Source organism: Bombus pascuorum, chromosome 8, assembly GCF_905332965.1.
Source record: "Bombus pascuorum chromosome 8, iyBomPasc1.1, whole genome shotgun sequence".
In the NCBI taxonomy this organism is placed as follows: Eukaryota; Metazoa; Arthropoda; class Insecta; order Hymenoptera; family Apidae; genus Bombus; species Bombus pascuorum.
In genome coordinates this window covers 17,411,431-17,421,358 of record NC_083495.1, presented here as the reverse complement: position 1 = coordinate 17,421,358, position 9,928 = coordinate 17,411,431, and the positions used below count along the sequence as shown (strand labels likewise).

Genomic DNA, 9,928 nt, shown 5'->3' with positions numbered 1-9,928 from the left:
ACTGGTCTTTACCAATTACTAGTCTGTACCGATGATTATAATAAAAAAAAATTACATTTAAACGCGTATTTATGCTCAATTACGAGCTGTTACGTTTTATCTTATACCTTATCGGTTCACTTTAACGAACATACCTGTAGATACGCCGGATGAAACGCCGAATGGAGCAATTTCTGAAATTTCTTTTCTTTCGTGTCCATTTCTCGAGTATCGTTTCAAATCAATTTCGTGCAGAATCGCTCGCTATATGCATTATGTACATTGATGCACACGTCCATCTGGTGGCGATGCACTGTACTAGCGGCTGCTGGCTCGGAGCACGAGCATAGAAAGAGAAAAAGAGAGAAAGAGAGACACAGGTACGAGACGAGCTTGTGGTGTGAGGTAGCCACCAGTCAACAGCGGAGACGGAGACGGAGAGTCCGAGGTAGCCTGTGCCTGTAGCTGCCCGTAGCTCGTTGTAACGTGACGCGAAGGTGTGCCAAGCTCTTTCGTTTGCCTGTTACTTCGTCCGAAGACGCCCGATCGTACGTCTACCGTAGTGTCGCGTATCGAAAGTGTCGGTAGTAGTGTTGTGTGATCTATTGGCCTGTCTGTCCTTGTGTGCTAGCCGAAAAAACTATACCAACCGAGCCGTACATCATCGCGGAAAACTGTCAAGAGTGTCGTGTGATCTCAGACGCTGGCTTCAAACGCGAACGCTTACGGGCAGTCTTCATCGCGATCGTGGGGTTGCACGAAACATAAGGTAAGGAAGCCAGATACGCGGAAGTGTATCGGAAGTGAAGGTAAAGTCAAGTCGAAAATTACTTGGGTCGGTTACTCGAACGTTGCGCGTACAGAGGTTATGTTTCCCGATGACCCCTCGACTCCCGCCTCCTTCTCCTCGTTATCCCCTTTCCTTTCATCGGTCTCTTCTCTCCTCTTTTACTCTACCCTTCTTTCGCGTCTCGCCCCTCATCTCGCATTTTGCTTTATTTTTTCCTTGACAAACGTGTTCTTTCACCGATTGAAAATCCACTTGATCCGCTTTAAGGGCAACACCGCAATTTTGGTAGAACGATATCCTATCGACGCAGTGAATTTCGATCGCGGATCGATCGATTACCGATTTCGCGCATTCTCTCTCTCTTTATCCATCTATCTATCTATCTATCTATCTGTCTGTCTATCTATCTATCTATCTATCTATCCATCCATCCATCCATCCATCCATCCATCCATCTATCCATCCATCCATCCACCCATCTATCTATCTATCCATCCATCTATCTATCTATCTATGTATCTACCTATCTATCTGTCTGCCTATCTCTAACCATCTCTCTCTCTCTCTCTCTCTCTCTCCGTCTCTCCCTTTTGTCTCTTCGCGTCCTTTTCCTCTTTCTCTTTCTCGACCGCGAATGCATTCGCGAATGCACTCGACTCGCACGCTCTCACACACCGACGTGTTCCGTTTCTTTCCTGCGAGACTGTGTCGTAGCCTTTCTCGTGGTAACGAGTTTCGTAACTTCCCTCGATACAAAAGTCACGAACTATCAGCTGTCAGCCTCCGTGCTTGTACCACCTGTCCTAGAGTCGATTCTCCGCTTCCCTTCTTCCCTTCTATACCTTGTACTTCACAATTTTATCCCATTTTACCCTGCTCCGTATATTATTAATCCGTGGGATGGAATCGTTGACACGAAATATTCATGATTCCGCGACTTTGGTCCGCGACAGAAGAACGAGAACGTGATATAGCCGCGTGTCTACGAACGGGGCGAAGTAATCGGAGCAGCAGGAGAGGCTAACCGAGTTGAACAGTCATGATATTTCGGCGCGCAGGCTTTCTGCCATGACGGCGTGACCGGCCTTGAGCCCCTCTGCGCTCCCCTCTTGCACTCTGCACCTCTATCCCCACCTCCCCGAGGTAATACACGATGCACAGTGCGGATCAGTGCTCCTTAACGCGAGATTCTTGCGGCTGAAGGATTTTCTTCGATCGCGCGCACGCTCACTTCTTTCTCTCGTGGCGCACTGTATATGGACGTTTCGTGTTCTAAGTGAATCCGTTAAGCCAAGAAGACGAGTTATCGAGCTCCAGTTCGACCTCTAACTCGTCTACGAAACTACCATGTTGACTCATCGACGCTCGACACCTTTACGTGTTTAAAGATCGATATGGAAATTTGAATTTGCCGTCATGATGCATTTTGGTGATTTCTGTATGTGAAACGGAGCTATCGAATTCGAGCTCGTGCTTGTCTACGCATCCGCTTTGTTATTATGTCGTTATCGATGTTTAACGCCTTTATGCGTTTAAACGACTACAGAGAAATTCGAATTTAACGCCGTATGAACGTTGGAGATTCTTGTATGTGGAAAGAAGGATTGTTGTGGGATAAGTAAGGAATAAAAATGTGCAAAGATAATTTATTTTCATTTAAACTTTTGGCTGTAGCAATGCAGAGAGAAAAAAAGAAAGTAAATATTCCTTTAATATAGGGGGAAATTATTTTTAGTAGTTTTAATTTTATCTATTTGTAGAACGCTTTTATTAGAACTAGTATGTCGTGTTTCGTTTTTCTTTTAATAAGAATATCGCTTTTCACATGTATGAAATCTTATGCGAGCCGGTCTAATCGCACCGTGTGAGGTGATAAATGCATTCTCATCGAAATGTTATCCTAACGTTATCAAATCGAAGGTCGAACGCGAAATCTAGCGCGTAGTCAAGTTATCTTCGATCAAGGAACTTGGAACGAAAGTCTGACATTCTATCGTCGTATTGGATTTTAATCAAAGTTCGGTAATGGAATTTCTGTATTTATTACCAAATCGTATTTTGATATACCAGAATTATGAAAACTATATAGAAGACTATATATAGAAAACTATATATGCAAGAATTACACTGTTATGTAAACTAAAAATTATGTAAAAATAATTGGCTGTCCTTTTTAGATTATACGATTCTTTCATCTCAATATCGGTCTTTTTTATTTTCCTCTAACCTAAACTATAGTACTTGTCATTCCCCTTTCACGATGAAGTTTTTATAATGGGAAGTTGTTCGAATTAATAAAACACTCCATTTACCAGAATTATCTCGAAAATGTAAACTATCGTCGAGTCGAATCGATTTAATATATAGCATATAGCGTACGATAATCTTTTCACGTTAGAGTTTATAGTTTCTTTTTAATTCATATGTATATATGTATATGTATTTATGTATTTGTTTATTTATTTATTTATTTATTTATTTATTTATTAGGGCTCGTGACAAGAGAGTGTAGACAAATAGTGTAGGGATCGGTAATAGTATACATAGATGTTTAGTATAGGAGAGATAGAGAACGAAGGAGTAAAAATAGGGTTGTAGAGAGTGGTGAAGAAATTGGAAAAGAAGAAAAACGACAGTGCGAAGATAAAGCGCATAGCTGATTAACTAGGTAAATTAAATGAAATGGTAAAGATTTGTGCGATAAATAGTAGATAGACGTATACATATGATGGTTAGTAGTTGGATAACGTTCGAATACGTTAGATCGAATAGACAATAGAAAAATAGCAAAATAGCAAAGTAAACGTAGTAGCAAGATAAGGGTAAAATAAGGTTGTGCATTTAGATAAGCAGTAAGGAAAATAATTACAAAACGAGTTCATCTTACGACATATAGTACACAAGTAAAGTTATACAACTTTTTCAAACAATTTAATAATGCTTTCTGTTCTACAACATGTATGTTGCTAATAATTCTTTACTGAAATATTGTATCGTATCGTACCGTATCGTATCGTATCGTATCATATCGTATCGTATCGTATCGTATCGTATCGTATCGTATCGTATCGTATCGTATCGTATCGTATCGTATCGTATCGTATCGTATCGTATTTCCTTATTACATCGAGGCTTGCGCCTATTACAATCAATCATTTTTGAGTATGTACACGAACGCTCTTGACGTATTTTGTTTCCGCTTTAATTTATTCCTTGAAGCTAAATCTCAATTTACTATATGAATTCTTCTTGTATTCTTTATTGAAATAACGAACTAAATTGAGAAAGACAAACGAAAACGGTTGTGAGAATAGGGAGAAGTAGAAGAACACGAGAAAATCACTGACTCGAGGCTGGCTGTTACAGAAAAAAGGAAACGGGATCAAATGAATGGGGCGTTAGCCTATAGCGGTATACGTGAGAATAGCGAACACAATCGGTAATGACGTTATTGATACAAATTTGAGCACCGACATACTTTCTTCCGTCATTTTTTTATCGTTACCGCTTATCATTTTTTTTAAATAATACATCACTCGTTTCAATAACTTTCTAATATGCTGTCAAGGTCGTTAACCTGAGCAAAGCGTTGCGAAGATTTCAATTAGATGTCGCCGTTTGTTGGAAAGTTATTATCATATTGAAAAGCTTATACTACAATTGTTTGATATTTCGATACAGTAGCATCAATATACATACAATTATTTGTTACAACCGAATATAATAATATTATACTTTATCATATATAATAACAGCGATGCAAATCGAATTTTAAGTTAATCGAGAATCAGCCTTTCAGAAATCGGTATTTCAATGTAAATAATGCGCGGAAAATGATGTGCTTTCGTTTAAACTGTCTTTTTTAATAATAACTTTTTAACGAACGGCGACACTCGAGCAAAACCTTTGTAACACCGCTCGGGGTGATAACCTTGACAACGTGTTAAAGTATCATGGACATGAGAGGTAGGTGGCAGAGATGGTTTTGTGGACGTTTACCAATAATAATGATAAAAATTCGCTCCATGATTAATATCGTTGAAATTTGTTCGATATAATCTATTTTCAAGAGTATTGCTGTTTCAAAAGTATTTAATATTTATATCTAACTGCGGTAGATAATTGCTTTACCAAGATCACCGAAGAGACGAAGAATTTTGCAAAGTACTCTAGAGCAGCAATCTTAACTTTACTCTAGATTTTCGATTTATTTTCACGCGTGAAACAACAGGTTGACGATTGTTTGTGTACTACTACTGGCCACTTCGGAATTAGCCGCGTTCGAACATGGAATCATTGACAAATTTTCAAAGCCGGTTTTCTCGAGAACGAAGCGTCACACGAAAGAACTTGCATTCTATATTTGCCTCTTATTTCTGCATAAAGAATTACCTCATGGCCCCTTATACATGTTATTCGGCCGAATATACGTATCTATCGTATATACGTAATATGTATTTACGACACGTGAAAAAGTCTATCGAAATGAATGAGTAAATTGAAAGCAATCGTATTAAATTGTTTCCATTTTCAATCGTTCAGATTAAATGTAAAATCATATAGGAAATGCAATAATAAAGTCTATAAGCTGTCAAACGTTGCTCATCCACGACGTTTCACGCTGCGTATCTCAAATTTCATGGAAACGTGTATTGCTATCAGACATTCCGATTTTGCAATCGCCTCTTCCAAAGCCTGCAAATCGCTTTCGAGGTCATCTCGCGGATTTGCAATGAACGAACGGTACGTATTTCCTAACCTAGAAAAATTTTCTGTAAACACTCGGTCGATTCAAATTTCTTCCTTCGAAACTTCAGATTCTGGATACTAGAGGAAAGAAAAATAAAACTGTAACGGCAACTATTACGCGATACATGCGGTAGAGATTGTCTCGATATATGTATCTCGCGTTAACGTAGCCTTTAACCACCAACTTGGGAATATGGCGATGCAAGATAAAAGTAGAGTTACCATTGGAAACATTACGAAAGTCATTTTCATTAAGAAGTTCCATACGATTCTTGTATCTGCCTCGTATCTTCTATATCTGTGTCTTAAAGTTTTAAGGTAACGAGTAGTTTCTCCGTTGATAGAATAGAAAATACAAGATACAGGTAAAATCTATCGACAGTGGCGGCGACGGGTCTGTCCACGACAGTGGTAATCGCAACTCGAGATTGCGCAAGTTCCTTCTCGATCTTATCACAACCGCAGAGTATATATGCATGTGTATACATTGCACGTGCAATACGTATACGGATACGCGTACACGGTCTGTCATGGCTATATGTACAAATACATATGATCTACATACGTATGTGCGTATGTATGCACGTACAAGTAAACGAACGAGCCGAGTAAAAGCTATAAAGACTGTGTCAAAGAAAAATTGAGATTAACGGAAAATGTTTTTAAAATTATAACGTAAGTATAACGTAAGTATAACGTAGGATTGGATAAAATTTAGTAGGTATTTTTGGTGAGTATTAAAAAGTATTCGGCAAACATTTTGTTATAAAGAGGAAATGTTAGCAAATAAAAATGAAATTGTCGTTAAAATTATTATTAAATCGTAAATAAATGAACTTTCGAACAAAAATGAAATTGTCAAGTATTTATTTTAGATTAAGTCGGTGTTTATAAGCCATCTTGTACAATTAAGGTTATTAAGAATATCTTAAACTTTTAAAACAACTCGACTCTTATTTTGATACGCACCTTATCTATTATACGTTATTATACATTCTAAACGCACCTATCAACGCGCACCTATAAATACAACTAATTCGTAAATAATGATTTCTGATATAACTTATTTGCTTTTAAAAAGCAATAGAAATACAGAGAGAAATAAAAGACAAAGACATCTATATTCGTATTATCCAAATATAAAGAGTTAGTATATTGAAATTATTACGGAAAAGTTGACATCTTTCGTTTGGTTGAAAAATAGTTGTCGACAATACCGATATTATATATTATCTAGTATGTGCGCGTACATGCACGTATTAAAGTTAATTATTTTAATAATATCCTTCTAGTTGGAAATCGTTTGGAAGAAACATTTGCAAATGCCGTTACCGTTTGATCGATGTGTAATAAAAAATGATTAAAGTTAATTATTATAATATCGAAGTCTATAGGTTGTTTTGCAAAATTTTTATTAAAACCGAATATTATTTACATATAAAATATATACATATCGTTTAATATCGAAAGGCGATAACGCCATAAGAAGGAGACCATGTAAAAGCGTGATTAGGCAAGAAAGACGTAAAACCGAAAACTCGTCCAAAGCCGAAAGCCACGGACTAAGCAAAAATAAATAAATAAATAAAAAATAATAATTTAATGTCGAAACGAATATTCCTTAGTTAATCTTGGCCCCTCTGTGTGCGTTTAAACGGTATTGGATTTTTTGTGAAAACGACGTAATTCCAGATACGGCTAACTTGAACGATGAGAAAGCGTGAAATACTTTAGATTCGAATATATAGCACAGCTGATACTTCACTGTATTTGTCTTTGTTTATTTTGTGATTTTATCGGAGTCGACGTAGAAGGAGACATCCGAATATATGTTTGCCCCGACGCACACAGAGATACGAAAACGGTAACGCGATATGACAATGTCGATATAGAATGCGGTTTATGCAGTGGGAATAGGTATGCGCGCATACGTGCAATGTGCACATTACGAAGACAAATCCGTGTCGCGCGAATGGCTTTCGTCGGGTATACGTAGTCGCACACCGCGTACATGAAAAGAGAAAAAGAGAAAAATAGAGATAGGGAGAAGGAGCGTGTACTGGAAACTCCCTGGATCCTTGAGACGCGGATAGGCCTAGTGAGACTTATGAATATTGATGAACCTTTCCCGACGTACTTACTAGCTCGGCCGCACCTCGATCATTTGTTGCTGCTCGACGGCAATCTTCCTCTTTTCTTCCTCCTATTTGTTTTCTCAAAGTAAGTTTTTCGAGCATGCCGCATACTTATTGCTAGCCACGCTTTTTCCTCCGCTCGTCGACTTTCTTATCCAATCGACTTACGACGATTGTAAATGTACCGCCGTGTCTTATAAATATTGCCAACAGAGAAGCGTTAAATACGAACTTGCTTCGGTCGCACGATCCGATCGTTAATACGAGAATCTCTTTTAAATCTGTTCGTTTCCCAATTTTTTATTTTACGTTTTGCCAATTTTCTATTAGCATTTAAATATTTTTAGTAAAAATAAATTAACCCGAATCACATTTTAAATTAGTCAACGGGTAAAGCGAATCTGTCGCGAATATGCGAGCACGATGTCCGCGCTTAAGATCTAGAATACGATGTTCTAGAGGTCGTTGAAAGTTCTTCGATCTATCCTATGTAGTGACGAATGATGCGTTTGGAAATATGCAGGATAATAAATCCTGTATGTTTAATTCGGCAGACACGCGACTGTAAATGCAATTAGGCGGTAATGTCGACAAGTCGAAGGGAAAGTAACGCAGAAACGCAACATTCCTTTACGTTCTAGTAGAAATGTAAGATACGCGACGATATAATTAGTTTTTATTTATTTTGGGGTTAGGTTGACAGGACTTGACAGCATTTGACAGAATTTGACAGAATTTGACAGAATTTGACAGGACTTGACAGAATTTGACAGGATTTGACAGGATTTGACAGGGTTTGACAGGATTTGACAGGATTTGACAAGATTTTACAGGGCGCGCAATATAACCTGGTCTTTAAGAAAACCAAGTTTCATCGTGTTTAGGTGTGCACGAGTTTCCAGTCGAACGAAACTTTCGAATCTTTATGTTCCAAAAGCGATATGTAACGGAATTGTATAAACTTCGTTTTAAACGTTTAAATTAGAATTGTACTTTATTTGTAATATCGGTTAAAATTCGTATAAGACATCGTGTTGTTTGCACCCTCTTATGGTTCGATGTACACGTTCTCGATAATTTTTCAAATTTTCTTGAAAAGAAAGTTGCGAATCGAAAAATTATGATTTACATTTACTTATTTTTATATGAAATAACCTTTCGTCCAGCTGTAACTCGCTTCTTGCCACACCCTATATATATATATATATATATATGATAAAATTGGAGAAGTAAAGCCCCATCGGATTTTCCTTTTAAATAAATCATATAACAATAGGGAAGAGGTTGCGAATGTTACGCTATCTGTACATGATTGGAATCATGGGAAGGCGATCTAACTGAGCTATTAGGCGCCGCTACCGATCGTTTTCTATCGGCATCGACGGTGTGAATTTTTCTCAAGCGCGAAACCAATTGGACGCGATCTCGTTGAGCCAGGCGAAAACAAAATGCGGTACTGTACTTACACGAGACGACGGTAGCTGGCTATTGCAGCCGATGCCAAACCGAACCGGTTTCCCGATGCTGCTGAAAAATGCTTCTCGACCGGCTATAATAATTTTAATTGACACTCAGACCAGACCGCCGAGTATCCTCGATCGGCATGTATGTACGTATAACCTCGTATAAAGTGTCGTATCCAGCGAATGAAAAATGGGCATTGTTCGTATTTTTATGTAACCTTGGTCGTCTTATCTAGAACGTTTTTATTTTTTTCCACCGCTTTCGAACGCTCGCCGATCGACTATCGTGGAATACATCGTAATACAAGATTGATCGCGAAAGCAACGTATTTTAAATTCACGTTGATTATTATTTTTTTCTTAGAATCATCTTTAGCTGTGAAAGATAAATCCTATCGAATATGTTACATTTAGGCTCGATCACGGATAACAGTTTTATCTTCGCCGGTGTACAACACCGATAATATATTAATTATAAAACGCTTGATTGTAGCGAGTATTTTGAAATTCGTTTGGTATTTCGATTTCGATCGGCCGTCGGAAGTAAAAGGAGAGATCGGAGAATACCGAGAATGGGTAAAATAAGAGAAAAAAAAAACGAAAAAGAAGAAACGAGAAAAGGAGAAAAAGGTATATGCGATTAAGGTTAGAAGGCGCGTTCATAAGCGCGCAGCCATGGAAAATATTCGTGCGAAGTTGTTACGTAGGAACGTATGCGCGTTCAACGAGATATTAAGCGTACGTATGTATATGCAGTTGGGCCTACTCGAGCTGACTGGCCCGGGTGAAAGGAAAACCCGCGCCTACCTTGC

At 38.1% G+C, this 9,928-nt stretch overlaps 1 protein-coding gene across 3 annotated transcripts in view; it reads left to right on the top strand.

Annotated features, from left to right (window-relative positions):
- The first annotated feature begins 137 nt into the window (after positions 1-137).
- The window catches only part of LOC132909863 (nuclear hormone receptor FTZ-F1 beta), a 31,325-nt gene continuing 21,534 nt past the window's right edge, over positions 138-9,928 (top strand). For 2 of the 3 annotated variants that reach the window (XM_060965001.1, XM_060965003.1), the window contains exon 1: positions 139-748. The gene's annotated coding sequence lies outside the window, so the exon portion shown is untranslated. Of the gene's footprint in view, positions 749-9,928 lie in introns of all 3 variants that reach the window. The other variant, XM_060965002.1, reaches the window with a different exon arrangement.